General features: G+C 41.1%; 1 long non-coding RNA gene across 1 annotated transcript in view; it reads right to left on the reverse strand.

Annotated features, from left to right (window-relative positions):
* Positions 1-710: 710 nt before the first annotated feature.
* Positions 711-9,180, reverse strand: part of LOC117282801 — a 17,882-nt gene continuing 9,412 nt past the window's right edge. The window contains exon 2 of the long non-coding RNA XR_004513682.1: positions 711-3,291. This is a non-coding gene — a long non-coding RNA (uncharacterized LOC117282801). The remainder of the gene's footprint in view (positions 3,292-9,180) is intronic.

The following is a 9,180-nucleotide window of genomic DNA, read 5'->3' on the forward strand; positions in this document are numbered from 1 at the left end:
AACATTGAGGAACGGAACTCTTACAGTCTCTCTCCGTGAAAATGCGTCACGTGATAATAGGAATGGCAAACATGGCGGCTTTCTCCTTTTCAGTTGCTTAACTCTCGTCTGTCATCTAGATGGGAAGCTACACACATTGCCATCAGATGGAGCTAAACGCCTGGCCATATGGACCGAATCTTATGCGTCACTCCCACAGTTATAACAAATATATTACTGCCTATTTATTTAGATGCTATGAAAATGAAAACTTCAGTGAATTTTTTTTATTTTTATATATTTCGTTATTACACCGTTACAGTTGTTGGTTTCACTATATCAGTATCTTTAGATGGTCTGATATTCTTAGGAGATTTACGAATTTCTAAAACTTTTGTTGTCTCAAATTGAAAACATTAATTTGAGATACATTTCTCTTTTATAGTAGTGGACAAATAAAGAAAACAATCCGTGAAGAAGTTTCGGCTGTACGCTATAGTATTTTTAAATGATTAAATTAAGAATAAATTACTAAGTTCTTCTCTTTCTTAAAGGTACCAAAGACAGCAAATGGAAGTGTGAGTGGCTGCAGTATGTACGGATATTAGATATAATATTAAAAAGTATTATATTTTTTGTCTCGAGTGTAGATAGATTTTCACAGGAAAGTAAATCAGCCGTTCTGTTTGTGATATGGCAATTTGAGTTACTTGGGCTAAAACTAGGTATCATTTGAGTGGTGAGTCTTATCTACTGCTCTGTTCCGTCACAGAACTGAGAACAACGCATGCGCATATTGTTTCAAATTTTATGAAATACTTCGCGCTGCACATCGAACGTTTTCTACATTTACTTGTCATTCATCTAACAACATAATATTTTTGTAAAACACCGTTGTGATTAATTTTTTAGCTATTTTTAAAAATTATTAATAATGAGCTGTCTGTTTTTCTTTTATTCTTAAACCCCTTTTGCTCAAAAAATAAACATAAATGGTTGTGTTTGCTCACGCGTAACGATGTAAGAGTCTGTACCACGTGATCTTGCCTCTGACGTGGCAGGTTGTCATAGCAACCAAATATGGTGAACCGTTCGTTTTGCTCACGCGTCTGGGAGCGTGGCGTCATCGTGTATTGTTTAAAGCGCCTCTCCCCACCCCAATCTGTCTCGTTCCCTCATCACCAACACTGGTTGTTATGACTTTGTGTCATGGCCGAGAGACACGCCGGCAAGTCGCTCGAGTTCATGTCGGCAACATAGATGCCTCCCCCGCGCAATTTGAAGGTTTACAAATTTGAGAAATAAAATACTTCCCACCTAACGCTGTCATAATCATATCTTCCTGATACAAGGAAACTTTAAAATTATTTATTGTTTCTCATCCTGTTTTAAGAATTTTAAAGTGATGCTTAATTTCCAATATACGTTCCTCAGTTTTTTTGTTCTAAAAAGTTAGAATATTGTTTACAGGATTTTAAATTGTCGTAAGAGAAACTATCGAAAATATATGGCTCAAATATAGGAATAGATATACACTTAAGTGACCAAATGGTTGCCATAAAACACAGTTTGTGTATGTGTATCTGTGTAAAACGTAGGCTGATGGTTCAGAAGCAACCAATGAATAAATAAATTTATGACCACTTTTCTGTATTTTTTCACATGTTATATCCGAGCTATGTCACGCTATGAATTTTGTACATGGTGAACAAAATGCAAAACTAACTACGATAGCAAAGTGTAATTATTTAGATAAACATGAGAATTTTGACTCTTCTTAACGCAATGCTATCTACTAGTACGTACACCACTTGCTTGAAATTTAAAAGTCTCGAAATTTTATCCGCAAATTATGTTTATATATTATTAAAATAAAGAGTTAATATTTCTCTAAACACAATATGGGCTAGCCTTTGTAAGGGAAACACCTTGTGCTTTCTGTGCTGTAGGAAGTAAATGTCAGATATTACTTAGAAGAAGTTCATGCCTCAAAGGTTTAATTTGATTTCAGACAAACACTGATACACACAGTATTACAAAGTTACGACGAGCACTTCTCGTCAAAATAAGCCAACGGGTTAGGGCGCTCCTACAGTATATTATTACGATATAATGAAAGAGCGCGAAGTGAGCACCATCACAACAGTCATTAATCCTAATCCAAATTCGTGGTGCTGTAATTAGGATTCTTGGATAGTGATTCCTATTTATTGAAAGTGAAAATTAATTCCATTCTGTCATCTCCAGCAGAGTTTTATAGTTCTCCAAGTAGATCTCACATTTCCGCCATTGAATTCAAGTTCTTACCAACTGGTAAAGTTATAAAACACTCTTCAGATATGAGTAAACCAGTTTCTGAGTCATGAACTTCTAACCCACCTGAAACTAACATGAACTAACATCAGCTTCCTGCCTTTATGTCATATTTAGACAAGGTTAAATGAATAGGGACCTCTAAAATTGCGGCTTTTGCGATTACGTAAAGTAAGGATCATTATACAGAAAAACAGACGCCTTAAGATTTGGGACTTTGTATGATGTCGCGTGTTTTCCATCCGAGCACAGTGCTGTACGACTGGTTCTCCTCACAGGCCTAAGCGGCAGATGTAACAGTCACTTATATTCCCACACCGAGGCTCTAGGCTCTCGCTGAGGAGAGATGAGATATAGATGACCGCGACGTACCCTCGGCCATGACTCTGAACGACACATATCCTTCAGTATCAGCAGACGTGGCTTTTGTGGTGTGTGTTTGTGTGTATGTATATATGTATATAAGCTCAGGCGATGCAAATTCTTAACTTCCTTTGACATATTATACTTTATATAAATTTTACGAGCATTTAACTGTTTCGTTATTCCATTATAGTACGTGTATTCATTTTAAAAAACAACGAATTTTGTGTGTGTGTTTTTCTTCTTCTTTTTTTTTTATGTTCCACTATGTGAATTCCAAACCAGACACCTTTCGGATCACTAAAAGGATTATTATATGTAACAACAAATTGATGAGTAATGTCCTGTTGACGGTGTGAGCCGCCTCTGACGTGGCCCCACCTAGGGGCGGGTGCACCATAATGTTTGTAGCACTGTAGCTACTGCACGCAGAAAACACTGCTGTCCGTGAAGTGCCTGCGGTAGACCCCGTCGCTTCGCAGTGGTGCTCTGGTACCGCTGGGGTGGAGGCGTTGCTCAAGCATTGGTCCGTGTAACAGAAACCAGTCACTTCGCTGCTGCAGTGGCGGTAACAGCAACCTCCGTCCCCGTACGACGATTTGGCAAGTTGTTCACCCGTCTCGGGGATGTTGGGGTCTGCAGACAGAAAGGCAAGTCGTTACTGAGAAGTCTTGTGCCTCTGAGCACACTTTAAACCTTAAAATTAAGGGAAAATGCATGGTGATTGAGAGATACAAGATTTCAAGGGGAACAGAAATGTTTCCATCTATGAATGTTCCAGACAGGGCCGTGCCATAGCTCAAGCGGTTAGTCACTGGCTTCCCACCGCGGCGGCCCGGGTTCGATTCCGGGTTTGGTCAAGTGGGATTTGTGGTGGACAAAGTGGCGCTGGGGCGGAATCGAGTACTTCGGTTTCCCCTGCCAATCTTCATTCCACCTAATTCTCCATCATCATAATCACCCGGGGCAGGCTACAATAGGCCAATCAGTGGCCGCCGTGCCGAGTGGACCCAGCTGGACTCCACCCTCCACTAAGCGAATTTAATAAAAAAAAAAGATTCCAGGCAGTGCCCGCTCGTCCTTCTTGTAGACCTCCATTAGTGAGATATGGTTAGGTGTTGGGAAGTGAAGAAGTTAAAGGGACGGGAAATGTAGTTTTTTACGAGCATAGGATAGAATTTCAGCACATTCTTTAATATATAAATCCTGAATTAAATCTCCATAATATTTAAAAGAACTGAGTTCGCACAGGACAGCAAACACCGCGTCCCCATTTGCCCTGCAATTGCCAAGCGTAGAAAATTTCGATATTTAAAAAAAGAAATGTATATATCTGAGAGCATATGACATCTGTTGGCGTTGTTTGATCTACGTAGTTAGCAGCATTTAGACTTTTCCCATATTTCAATCTTTAGAACTTTTATGGTTGGATATTTTTCACATTCGAAATAAAATCAGCCGTGTCGAAAGCAAATGGCGATTAGGCACTGTGTAAATTAGACTTGACACTTACAGGTTTAAAGAGAGCGATAGGTTAATCTTGTTCAGGGGTGTGAAAACCATACGAAACACACAAAAAATGATGTGGCCAAACGCAGCGTTTATATCATTACGTTTTTATGGGCGTGACTAATAAACGGGTATTTAATTGGATGATTGGATTTATTGATCACTCCTTTACAGTAACTCTTAATCACAATAATTTAAAATAACTCAAAATAATTTTCAGTCGAAACCTCTTTCCTTGACCGCCGAAGACTCGTTCCATTTTCATCCTCCCTCTGGTTTAATTCTGTTCTTTACTATTTGTATAGTCTTCAGGTGGACCCATAGAAAATACCGCTTCCTCTATTGTTGTATTTAAAGCGCCATTGCTTAGCACCGGAAGTTATTCGATTGTTCCCTGCGTATTCTTTTCCGCAGGAATGTGTTTGCCGAGTCGTTGCCCAACAATGGGTATACATGTCACAATACGTTAAACAGTAACAACTGAGCTTTAACAGCTAATGTCAGATAGATGACTACAGATGATTTGTCAGTAATTCTGAAGGGAATAGAAATGAATCGCCAACAAGCCTCATCAAGATTCCATCGTCAGTTTTGTTGAGACTGAGGACAATCTTGGGATTACATCCGCACACTTGATGTCGTTGCCAGGATTCAAACTCGGTACGGTACGAATAAGTTAGAAGTATTATCGCCTCGTTACCCGCAATGAAACATGTACATAAGCCTAACTCTGTGAGCTGTATATATAGAAGGATTAGAGCCAATAAGGACATATCTCCAGCATATTACTTGGAGAATGACTTGTAAGAGTAATATAAAAATCTTATTTTCCTTTTATATTTTGGTCTATCAGTGTAACATTTGTTGAGAATCAAAATCTTGTCATTTGTTACACATGATTCCTCACAAATCGCTTCTCCTGCTTTTTCTCACATTCACACAAAGCATCCAAACCAAAGTCTGATGATATCTTCCACGAATAACACAAACAAATAACCAAATCGTGAACTATATCTTTTATATAGTATATTACACTTTACATGTCCACATCAGTATTCACCAAACAGACACGATACACTGAAACAAAAGACGCATCGCTTACTCGTGACTTACGTTCATGCAACAGAGATAAATCTCACTATTACAATACAATTGATAGACGTAAATCTGTGATTAATATGACGTTTAAGGAAATTGTGTGTTTCCACCTTCAGGCAATTGTCTTTAAGAGACAGACTTTACTATTATCCTTATTTATCTTCTTCGGGAAAGAGTTAAGATTTTTTGCGTGTTGTGTACTTCCTCCATTTAAACTCTTAAACCACTTGACTGATTTTAACGACACATTGTTTTGCCATGGGGGGGGGCGGACATCATCGCGGAAGGGCGAAATATTTAGGTTTGATGGGCGCTAGCGACACTTAATATAAGGTCCTAAAATGACACATCATAACAGATATTCGAGGAATATGCAACTTTTTAGAACATTTTGTAACGCGGAAAACGTGGTGAGAAACCTCTTTGGCCTCCGGTTTAAAGGCGATAACTCTAAAAACATGGGAATGGTCCGAAATGTTGAAAATGTCTCCACAAAAGCAGAATGAAACAACCTACTCTAATGTGTAGAGCTGTTGCTATGCAAGGACAGCAAGATGGGCGGATATACCAGGGCCATTTCTGGGCAGCGCCTGGGTAAACACGTTCCCGCAGCAACAGATACGAACGTAAAAATATAAGAACTGTTTTCTATGTGGTCCGTGCCGAGGAGTTATCTTTAAGAAAATTGAGGCGACCGAATGAGTTCTGTACAAGACGCTGTGAAGAATGGACTTGAACACGTGAAGTTCAAGAATCTCCACTTTTAGAAGCCGCTGCCAGGGAACGGCTGGTGAAGACATCCTGCTGGAAAAGGCTTACCGGGCGCTGTGATGATTTATGAATTGTGGAGTCTATCGGTGGCGCTTAATTAATTGTACTTACGAGTCGTGTATGTAGATGGTCAATAAATCCATTCATCAATCCAAACCCCGTCTATAGTCACACATGCACATGGCAACACTTAGAGTTATATAAATTTAAGTGGTAAGAAAAAGGCTTTATGTGTTCAACTCGCTCCGCTTTGTTCTATTTTGAAAAGACTGATAATAGTTAGAACCGAATTCAAGACCTTGACAGTGAATGATTATTTGAAATGGGATGACCCAGGTTCAAAATCGGTGAAGGCCGTGTTTGTTTGTGGTTATTGGACATCTAATCGCCCTTAAGTGATGGGAGTTCATGGAGGCAGCCCTAGGCCCACTGGGGCTGTAGTGCCAAGGAAAAGAAATCGCCCTTAAATTAATGTCTTAATCATTTCATATGCAACTTCAAAGCTGAATAATATACCATTTGAAGGATATGGAATTGTGGGTTGTTCGGGGGAAACCCGACGTCTCAGTTGAAAATGTCGCCTTCACTTTGAATGTCGAAGTTTAAGACAAGAAACCAGCAAACCGACTTCCTCTACTGGCTTCATGCTTCGCTTACCATGAAGATGGGAGTGATAATTTCCTACGAAACGTTTATCTCTCTCCGAATTATACCGCGTTACACTCTTCACAGCTTCGGCATTGAGAACATCAAATCCAGTTTACCCTTTGTTTAAATAAAGTGACCCTTCCACTGTGAATCCCACTTTACAGTAGCAGTTTGTGATGGTGTTGAGAATGGCTGCCAAGTTCAAAGTTTAATATCTAGTATTAATTGACGTTAATCGCAAGGAGATATTTTGAGTACATGACGGCCCCTAAAGAAAATACGTTGAAGAATGCCGTCTTCTGGGATGTTGCGCCGTGTAGATATTGTATAAACTGACCTTCCTCCGAAAGGCATTCTTCATAGTCATCGCCGTGAAAATCTCAAATCATATAGAAAATACGTTGATGAACGCCTTATTGTGCGGCAACTTCTCCGACAGCAAAATGACGCGAGGTAGTCGAATCGCCAAGGGGTCGATTCGGAGAGCAAAGTCATAAGGAAGAACAAACCATTTGTGCACAGCGAACACGCACAGAGACTGAATTATCTTGTGATTTCGAGTTGTGATACATCCTTCCACACGTCATAATTCGCCTTGCCACTCAAGGCGACGATGTTCCAAGTAATTTCAACATATCAGAGTAACAATTGTCCATGTACTTAACTGATTAAGCACTATGACATGAAGACGTATGGGGGAGTGGATGTATTGATCCATGTGTTCTTGACTTAGGCGCTAGTTGGAGGTGGGTGTTCAGCTTCACGCCTCGGCCGCTAGTACCAATTGGATAGGAGGCTGGATGGGTCTTAGAATCTCTCTGGAAGACGTGAAGAGAAATCTTCCACCTTATCGGGACTCGAACTCCGACCCGTGGGCCGTTCAGCCTGTAGCGCAGTTGCTATACCGAACCGCGCTATTCCGGTTCCCCAATATTTCAGGGTTACGAACCAAAATTTCGTATTTACACTTAATTTCCTCCCTTGTTTTATTTTATTACGACATCCAGAGGCAGTGAATAGTGAACTGCAGAGAATTTGTAAGGAGATGGCTGAGACCTAACTGAGTAATACCTGAATTTCCTTGGAGAGTCCGAAGAAATCCACCAACACCTTCAAAAACAATGGCAGGGTCCCAGCCGAGATTTGAATTAAATACAAATGTGCAGCTTTACCAGGCAATGGCGTCACATTTTATGATAATTCGTGAACAGGATACTGACAAACAGTAGCTCTGCCCATAAGTGTGCCTCTGATCATCTCTCAGAACGAATGCTCCCATCTTCTTCTAGGTTATACTGAATGCGTATTCCTCGCAGATTGTTACTCTGTAATTTGTTGCCATTGGTCCTTGTGTACTTCATTTTACACTAAATAATTAGAAATGACCTAAGATACAGTTGTCCCTGTACTACATTTATTAAGCACTATGTTATGAAGACATGTTGAGAAGTGGAGGTATAGCTCCACCTTTCCTCACCTCGGAACCAGATGGAGGTGAGTGGTCAGCATCACGACCCGGCTACTTTAACCATTCGATAGGAGGCGCTATAATTACTTTAGCTTCCGAGTGATGTGTATAAATGGTCAATAAATCCATTCACCAATCCAGACCCCGTCTACAGTCAAACCCTTGACTCTGAGGCAGCGGAGTAGGTCCAACAATGGTGACGGTTGGGTGTTCCGGGTTAATGACTCCGTGTATTCTGGTACGCTGTTCCAAACATGTCAGAGGAACTCGGTGGTTTTAGTCAGCAAGCGAACTATACCGACAGAGCGACCGCCGCTTGTCGGCGAAGTTAGTGCCAACTTTAGCGGACAGAGGATGTCGCGTTGTCAGCGCAACGAATCTAGACCGGAGCCGCTATTTCCTTGAAGTAGCTACTCATTTATCCACACGAGGCTGAGTGGACCCCGTTCCTGACACACTGCTTCTCAGAAAATCTGGTAGCGCCGGGATCCGAACCCGGACCTGTGCATCTGTAGCCAGGAACTCTGACCAGTAGACCACAGAGGCGGTCTGTCAGAGGAACATATAGCCCCTAATATCTGTTCCGAACGTTAATGCAATATTGTCTTCCGAAAAATTTATGCCCACCTACTAAACAACATGGCGTCTGTCCGTGTTTTCTTTACCGGCTCTGTTAATAGTCTAGACTGCAGCGTCGATTAGTAGGGTGAATTAGGAAGGCGATGGAAGGAACCGGTCTTGGCCTATTTTGAGATATATCCGTTATCCGCCTGCAGGGACTACGGATAAGAAGGATAGCAGGTGCCCGGGAAGAGATTTGAAGCCAGGCCCTCTCGAATAAGAATCGGGAGTACCACCCACTCTGCCATAAGTATGAACACATACCACTGGCAGGAAGTATCAGAGAATCAAGGCAGGAAGGCTCTCTGAGCTGACCTCTGCTGCTGTACCTCGCGAGGACTCTCATTTCGGTATGAAACACGTCACATAGAACGATGTTTGTCAAAGGCGCGGGTGCCTTGTGTGTTATG

This window comes from Cryptotermes secundus, unplaced genomic scaffold (genome assembly GCF_002891405.2).
Source record: "Cryptotermes secundus unplaced genomic scaffold, Csec_1.0 scaffold207, whole genome shotgun sequence".
Classification (NCBI taxonomy): Eukaryota; Metazoa; Arthropoda; class Insecta; order Blattodea; family Kalotermitidae; genus Cryptotermes; species Cryptotermes secundus.